Source organism: Cherax quadricarinatus, chromosome 75 (genome assembly GCF_038502225.1).
Source record: "Cherax quadricarinatus isolate ZL_2023a chromosome 75, ASM3850222v1, whole genome shotgun sequence".
Classification (NCBI taxonomy): Eukaryota; Metazoa; Arthropoda; class Malacostraca; order Decapoda; family Parastacidae; genus Cherax; species Cherax quadricarinatus.
In genome coordinates, this window is record NC_091366.1 from 9,425,167 (window position 1) to 9,432,812 (window position 7,646).

A 7,646-nucleotide genomic window follows, 5' to 3' on the forward strand; every position below is an offset into this window, starting at 1 on the left:
GTAACAGAATACAATAGTTATATAAGAGCATATAACGGTTACATAACAGCTATATAAGTTATATCACAGTATATAACAGATAATCATTTACATATCCACTTAATATACTCTCTCCCTCCATCTCCCTCCATCTCCCTCTTCCTGTGCTCATATTATACTCCCTCCTATTTCAATTACTGGGAACGCCTTAAAGTCTTAAATATGTACTCACTGGAGCTGAGGGGACAGAGATACATGATAATATATCCCTGGAAAGTACCCGAGGACATGGTCCCAAGTATGTCATAGCAACATACTGGAGTGAGAGATATGGAAGTGTAAAATAAACCCAGATAAAAGCAGGGGTACCATGGGCACAGTTTGAGAACACTGCATCAACATGCGTGGTCACAGACTATTCAACATCTTACCAGAAGATAACAAACACTGCTGGAACAAGTTTAGAAGTCTTCAAAGGAAACTGGACAAGTATCTTCACCAGTTGCCAGATCAACCAGGTTGTGATGGATATACGAGTCCGCGGGCCACCAGCAGCAATGACCTGGTTGACCAGGCAAGCACCAGACAAGATTGGCCCAGGGCTGGGCTCCGGGAGTAGGAAAACTCTCAAAACTCATCAAAGGAGAAGGTACACGGATCTCCTCCCTGACTCACACCCTACATGTTACACGGATCTCCTCCCTGACTCACACCCTACATGTTACACGGATCTCCTCCCTAACTCACAACCTACATGTTACACGGATCTCCTCCCTGACTCACACCCTACATGTTACACGGATCTCCTCCCTAACTCACAACCTACATGTTACACGGATCTCCTCCCTGACTCACAACCTACATGTTACACGGATCTCCTCCCTGACTCACAACCTACATGTTACACGGATCTCCTCCCTGACTCACAACCTACATGTTACACGGATCTCCTCCCTGACTCACAACCTACATGTTACACGGATCTCCTCCCTGACTCACAACCTACATGTTACACGGATCTCCTCCCTGACTCACAACCTACATGTTACACGGATCTCCTCCCTGACTCACAACCTACATGTTACACGGATCTCCTCCCTGACTCACAACCTACATGTTACACGGATCTCCTCCTTGACTCACAACCTACATGTTACACGGATCTCCTCCCTGACTCACAACCTACATGTTACACGGATCTCCTCCCTGACTCACAACCTACATGTTACACGGATCTCCTCCCTGACTCACAACCTACATGTTACACGGATCTCCTCCCTGACTCACAACCTACATGTTACACGGATCTCCTCCCTGACTCACAACCTACATGTTACACGGATCTCCTCCCTGACTCACACCCTACATGTTACACGGATCTCCTCCCTGACTCACAACCTACATGTTACACGGATCTCCTCCCTGACTCACACCCTACACGTTACACGGATCTCCTCCCTGACTCACACCCTACATGTTACACGGATCTCCTCCCTGACTCACAACCTACATGTTACACGGATCTCCTCCCTGACTCACAACCTACATGTTATACGGATCTCCTTCCTGACTCACACCCTACATGTTACACGGATCTCCTCCCTGACTCACAACCTACATGTTACACGGATCTCCTCCCTGACTCACACCCTACATGTTACACGGATCTCCTCCCTGACTCACAACCTACATGTTACACGGATCTCCTCCCTGACTCACAACCTACATGTTATACGGATCTCCTTCCTGACTCACACCCTACATGTTACACGGATCTCCTCCCTGACTCACAACCTACATGTTACACGGATCTCCTCCCTGACTCACAACTTACATGTTACACGGATCTCCTCCCTGACTCACACCCTACATGTTACACGGATCTCCTCCCTGACTCACAACCTACATGTTACACGGATCTCCTTCCTGACTCACAACCTACATGTTACACGATCTCCTCCCTGACTCGCACCCTACATGTTACACGGATCTCCTCCCTGACTCACACCCTACATGTTACACGGATCTCCTTCCTGACTCACAACCTACATGTTACACGGATCTCCTCCCTGACTCACAACCTACATGTTACACGATCTCCTCCCTGACTCGCACCCTACATGTTACACGGATCTCCTCCCTGACTTGCACCCTACATGTTACACGGATCTGCTCCCTGACTCACACCCTACGTCACACGGACCTTCTCTCCTCCTCACACGTGACACGGATCTCTCATCTCCCTCACCCCCGCATACTGCTCCCCCACCACCATAATAAAGGAACACTTACCTCATGTAACTCAGTGCCTTCACGCTTATATCTCAGCCTGACGCAACAACATACCATAATAGGAGTAGCTAAGTCTGGCTGGTGGTGTACCCTGAGTGGTGTGCTGGTATCCCAGGCTGGGTAGCCAGTCTCAGGGTAATGTTACTGCCATAACAACATACTGGAGTGAGAGATATGGAAGTGTTGTACTGGTATCCCAGGCTGGGTAGCCAGTCTCAGGGTAATGTTACTGCCATAACAACATACTGGAGTGAGAGATATGGGAGGAAGTGTTGTACTGGTATCCCAGGCTGGGTAGCCAGTCTCGGGTAATGTTACTGCCATAACAACATACTGGAGTGAGAGATATGGGAGGAAGTGTTGTACTGGTATCCCAGGCTGGGTAGCCAGTCTCGGGTAATGTTACTGCCATAACAACATACTGGAGTGAGAGATATGGGAGGAAGTGTTGTACTGGTATCCCAGGCTGGGTAGCCAGTCTCGGGTAATGTTACTGCCATAACAACATACTGGAGTGAGAGATATGGGAGGAAGTGTTGTACTGGTATCCCAGGCTGGTTAGCCAGTCTCTAAGCAATGTTAATAGTAAGACCTTATAGAAATCAGTATTTACCTGCAGTAATCAGTGTGTGGCCGCCACGCACCTACCTGCTCTCTCAACACCTCACTCACAACACAAACAACTTCATGCTATTGGGTAATACAAATGAAAAAAAAAATACGTAAGTTACACTAGAGGTCCCCAACCTGCGGCCCGAGGGCCGCATGTGGCCCTTCTAGGAAACTGATGCGGCCCTAGCCTGAAATTATCAATTCACTTTGATGCAGGTTCCACACTGCAGAGTGTCAACACTTACACAATATTTCCAGCCATTTTACAGCAACACATTGTCAGCAGGTGTAACAATCAGCTTTCACTTCTGGTGCGCATGACTTATGTGGATATAACTGGCAACTGCGGCACTCCTTAAATTTGCCTTTTGAACCTAGCCCTTTTATAATAAAAGGCTGGGGACTACTGACTTACACTAAGGAACAAAATGGCACAATTCCGTGAGTGGTACAATACACAAATAACCCGCACATAGGAGAGAGAAGCTTATGACGACGTTTCGGTCAGACTTGTAATGTTTTTGTAACCGACTTAATGTTTGCATAAATAACTCATCATGACTTTAACCAAATATAAACAGGAAAGGTGAATGGTAACTCTAGGCCTTTCGTGTTGCAATCAACACATCAGGAGCTTGCAATGTTGCAGAAATAGGGTAGGAAATTCAGGCAGATACGAACAATTTTCCTGACCTTCCTTCTCTATTTCTGCAACACTGCAAGTTCCTGATGATGTGTTGATTGTAACACGAAAGACCTTGGGCTACCATTGTGGCCCGGGCCAGATGGCCCAGACCACAAACTTAAAAATGGCCTCATTTTGTTTTTATATGTATATTATTGACATGAAAAAATAATTGAACTTGAAGAAACATAACTTCTAGCAAAGGTAGAGAGAATAAAAATATTTTTAAAACATTTACTACAGAGTTTTTATCTATCAACATTCACAAAAAATAGATTTTTTTTAGAAGTAACTTAGGGCATTTCGCGGCTTATAAACTCCCCTCAAAGTTCCTTGATGTTGGTGAGGGGCTCTTGATTTAGTGAATTGGATCTGTGCTCCAGTTCCCCGAATTAAGCCTGAATACCTTCCACATCCCCCCAACCCCAGGCGCTGTATAATCCTCCGGGTTTAGCGCTTTCCCCTTGATTATAACAATAATCGCGGCTTATAAGACGCGGCTTATAAGACGCTGCTTATAAGACGCGGCTTATAAGACGCTGCTTATAAGACCTGTTTTAGTGTCAATGGCTCGACATGGGACGTAACTGGGAGACCTACAGTCCACCCCAAACTTACACCCCCGTCACTGACCTTCAGTTTATAGGACGCAGGCTGGTTTTTGGAGACATTTTATGGAAAAAATGCGTCTAATAAGCTGCGATATACGGTATTTACTTACGCAGAATTATTTAAAGGTTTAAAATAAATTAAACGAGTACAGTTGGGTATGCTATAACGCATCTAACTGGTTCTAGAACCTCGTTCGTTACAACGTTCCTTCGTTATAAGGGTATTCCAGCCGCCCAAATACGTATTAACCAACTAATAATAAAAATATAATATCCACATTTATATTTCTTTTAGAGTTGTAAAAAGAATTTAAATGTGCATTTACACTCCTGAAACAAAGAATACTAGGAAAAATATAACAACAAAAAATAAAAACAAATCTGTACTGTATCCCAACTATGTGTGGTTGAGGATGCTGAGTAGTGAGAGAAGTGGCGAGAGAAGTAGTGAGAGAAGTGGTGAGAGAAGTAGTGAGAGAAGTAGTGAGAGAAGTAGTGAGAGAAGTAGTGAGAGAAGTGGTGAGAGAAGTGGTGAGAGAAGTGGTGAGAGAAGTGGTGAGAGAAGTAGTGAGAGAAGTGGTGAGAGAAGTGGTGAGAGAAGTAGTGAGAGAAGTAGTGAGAGAAGTAGTGAGAGAAGTGGTGAGAGAAGTAGTGAGAGAAGTGGTGAGAGAAGTAGTGAGAGAAGTAGTGAGAGAAGTAGTGAGAGAAGTAGTGAGAGAAGTAGTGAGAGAAGTAGTGAGAGAAGTAGTGAGAGAAGTGGTGAGAGAAGTGGTGAGAGAAGTAGTGAGAGAAGTGGTGAGAGAAGTAGTGAGAGAAGTAGTGAGAGAAGTAGTGAGAGAAGTAGTGAGAGAAGTGGTGAGAGAAGTAGTGAGAGAAGTAGTGAGAGAAGTGGTGAGAGAAGTGGTGAGAGAAGTGGTGAGAGAAGTGGTGAGAGAAGTGGTGAGAGAAGTAGTGAGAGAAGTAGTGAGAGAAGTAGTGAGAGAAGTAGTGAGAGAAGTAGTGAGAGAAGTGGTGAGAGAAGTAGTGAGAGAAGTGGTGAGAGAAGTAGTGAGAGAAGTAGTGAGAGAAGTAGTGAGAGAAGTAGTGAGAGAAGTAGTGAGAGAAGTGGTGAGAGAAGTGGTGAGAGAAGTGGTGAGAGAAGTGGTGAGAGAAGTGGTGAGAGAAGTGGTGAGAGAAGTGGTGAGAGAAGTGGTGAGAGAAGTAGTGAGAGAAGTAGTGAGAGAAGTGGTGAGAGAAGTGGTGAGAGAAGTGGTGAGAGAAGTGGTGAGAGAAGTGGTGAGAGAAGTGGTGAGAGAAGTGGTGAGAGAAGTAGTGAGAGAAGTAGTGAGAGAAGTGGTGAGAGAAGTGGTGAGAGAAGTAGTGAGAGAAGTGGTGAGAGAAGTAGTGAGAGAAGTAGTGAGAGAAGTGGTGAGAGAAGTAGTGAGAGAAGTGGTGAGAGAAGTAGTGAGAGAAGTGGTGAGAGAAGTAGTGAGAGAAGTAGTGAGAGAAGCAGTGAGAGAAGTGGTGAGAGAAGTGGTGAGAGAAGTAGTGAGAGAAGTAGTGAGAGAAGTGGTGAAAGAAGTAGTGAGAGAAGTGGTGAGAGAAGTAGTAAGAGAAGTAGTGAGAGAAGTAGTGAGAGAAGTAGTGAGAGAAGTAGTGAGAGAAGTGGTGAGAGAAGTGGTGAGAGAAGTGGTGAGAGAAGTGGTGAGAGAAGTGGTGAGAGAAGTAGTGAGAGAAGTGGTGAGAGAAGTGGTGAGATAAGTGGTGAGAGAAGTGGTGCGAGAAGTAGTGAGAGAAGTAGTGAGAGAAGTGGTGAGAGAAGTGGTGAGAGAAGTAGTGAGAGAAGTAGTGAGAGAAGTGGTGAGAGAAGTAGTGAGAGAAGTGGTGAGAGAAGTGGTGAGAGAAGTAGTGAGAGAAGTAGTGAGAGAAGTAGTGAGAGAAGTGGTGAGAGAAGTAGTGAGAGAAGTAGTGAGAGAAGTAGTGAGAGAAGTAGTGAGAGAAGTAGTGAGAGAAGTAGTGAGAGAAGTGGTGAGAGAAGTGGTGAGAGAAGTGGTGAGAGAAGTGGTGAGAGAAGTGGTGAGAGAAGTAGTGAGAGAAGTGGTGAGAGAAGTGGTGAGAGAAGTGGTGAAAGAAGTAGTGAGAGAAGTAGTGAGAGAAGTGGTGAGAGAAGTGGTGAGAGAAGTGGTGAGAGAAGTAGTGAGAGAAGTGGTGAGAGAAGTGGTGAGAGAAGTGGTGAGAGAAGTGGTGAGAGAAGTGGTGAGAGAAGTGGTGAGAGAAGTGGTGAGAGAAGCGGTGAGAGAAGTGGTGAGAGAAGTAGTGAGAGAAGTAGTGAGAGAAGTGGTGAGAGAAGTGGTGAGAGAAGTGGTGAGAGAAGTGGTGAGAGAAGTGGTGAGAGAAGTGGTGAGAGAAGTGGTGAGAGAAGTGGTGAGAGAAGTGGTGAGAGAAGTAGTGAGAGAAGTAGTGAGAGAAGTGGTGAGAGAAGTGGTGAGAGAAGTGGTGAGAGAAGTGGTGAGAGAAGTGGTGAGAGAAGTGGTGAGAGAAGTAGTGAGAGAAGTAGTGAGAGAAGTAGTGAGAGAAGTGGTGAGAGAAGCGGTGAGAGAAGTGGTGAGAGAAGTGGTGAGAGAAGTGGTGAGAGAAGTAGTGAGAGAAGTGGTGAGAGAAGTGGTGAGAGAAGTGGTGAGAGAAGTGGTGAGAGAAGTAGTGAGAGAAGTAGTGAGAGAAGTAGTGAGAGAAGTAGTGAGAGAAGTGGTGAGAGAAGTGGTGAGAGAAGTGGTGAGAGAAGTGGTGAGAGAAGTGGTGAGAGAAGTGGTGAGAGAAGTAGTGAGAGAAGTAGTGAGAGAAGTAGTGAGAGAAGTAGTGAGAGAAGTAGTGAGAGAAGTAGTGAGAGAAGTGGTGAGAGAAGTAGTGAGAGAAGTGGTGAGAGAAGTAGTGAGAGAAGTAGTGAGAGAAGTAGTGAGAGAAGTGGTGAGAGAAGTGGTGAGAGAAGTGGTGAGAGAAGTGGTGAGAGAAGTAGTGAGAGAGGTAGTGAGAGAAGTAGTGAGAGAAGTAGTGAGAGAGGTGGTGAGAAGTAGTGAGAGAAGTAGTGAGAGAAGTAGTGAGAGAAGTGGTGAGAGAAGTGGTGAGAGAAGTGGAGAGAAGTGGTGAGAGAAGTTGTGAGAGAAGTAGTGAGAGAAGTAGTGAGAGAAGTGGTGAGAGAAGTGGTGAGAGAAGTGGTGAGAGAAGTAGTGAGAGAGGTAGTGAGAGAAGTGAGAGAAGTAGTGAGAGAAGTGAGAGAAGTAGTGAGAGAAGTACTGAGAGAAGTAGAGAGAAGTGTGAGAGAAGACGTGAGAGAAGTGAGAGAAGTGGTGAGAGAAGGGGTTGAGAGAAGGAGTGAGAGAAGGGCTGAGAGAAGGGGTGAGAGAAGGAGTGAGAGGAGGGGCGAGAGAAGTGGAGAAGTAGTGAGAGAAGTAGTGAGAGAAGTAGTGAGAGAAGTGGAGAAGTGAGAGAAG